At 58.0% G+C, this 729-nt stretch overlaps 1 long non-coding RNA gene across 8 annotated transcripts in view; it reads left to right on the top strand.

Moving 5' to 3' along the window:
- Positions 1-7: 7 nt before the first annotated feature.
- The window catches only part of LOC108449232, a 35,248-nt gene continuing 34,526 nt past the window's right edge, over positions 8-729 (top strand). For 5 of the 8 annotated variants that reach the window (XR_001865372.1, XR_001865376.1, XR_001865375.1 and 2 more), the window contains exon 1: positions 9-272. This is a non-coding gene — a long non-coding RNA (uncharacterized LOC108449232). Of the gene's footprint in view, positions 273-729 lie in introns of all 8 variants that reach the window. The other 3 variants (XR_001865374.1, XR_001865373.1, XR_001865377.1) reach the window with 2 other exon arrangements.

Here is a 729-nt window from a genome sequence, read left to right as displayed (position 1 = left end):
GTGTCCACGGGAGAAATCCCGCGGCCGCTGCCCGGGGCGCCCCGGTCCCGAGAGCGCCGGAGCCGCATGCGGAGAAGGGGGTCTGGGTCCCTTCGGGGCGCAGAGCCGGCACCGCCGGGCGAGCAGAGCCGGGGAGCTCAGCTCCCCGCCCGTGGCCCTCCGCCAGCAGCCCCTCTCCCCAAGATCTGAGCTCTTAATGAGGGATGACGGTGGTTTCTTTAACTCTGAGACCCAACAGAGCAGAACTTTCCCAAGGCAGGATCCTCCGGCTGGTAAGTTGGATATTTAGATTAAGATCACTTCCTCACGGGCTCCTGTAGTGTGTGTGTGAGTATGTGAGCGTGAGGAAGCGAGGAGAGGGAGCAAGCTCAACTGAAAGTGACCAAAAAATAGAGACAAGAAACCACCAAGAGCACGACCTGATTTTTTTGGGGAAGTGCTCTTAAAGGGAGGTGGGGTGAGAGCGGGAGGCCGTCGAGGCTGAGACGGGGAGCGCAGTCGAGCTGCCCCTGCCCCTTCGCAACCTTCCGCTGCAGGGCATCGCTCCAGGCGGAGGGGAAGAAGGTATTGAGAGGGTTAAAGTGCCGGGCGAGAAGTAGAAATTTGGAAGCGAATATGTGTTGGGGGGAGGGGGAGTAAAGCGGTAATTTTGCTGCTATAAAGACCCCAAATAATCCACTCGGAACCTGTATAGATTGGAGAGATAGAGGACAGCGTCTTAAATGGTCA

This window comes from Corvus brachyrhynchos, unplaced genomic scaffold (assembly GCF_000691975.1).
Source record: "Corvus brachyrhynchos isolate BGI_N302 unplaced genomic scaffold, ASM69197v1 scaffold258, whole genome shotgun sequence".
Classification (NCBI taxonomy): Eukaryota; Metazoa; Chordata; class Aves; order Passeriformes; family Corvidae; genus Corvus; species Corvus brachyrhynchos.
This window is presented reverse-complemented; position numbering and strand designations above follow the sequence as displayed.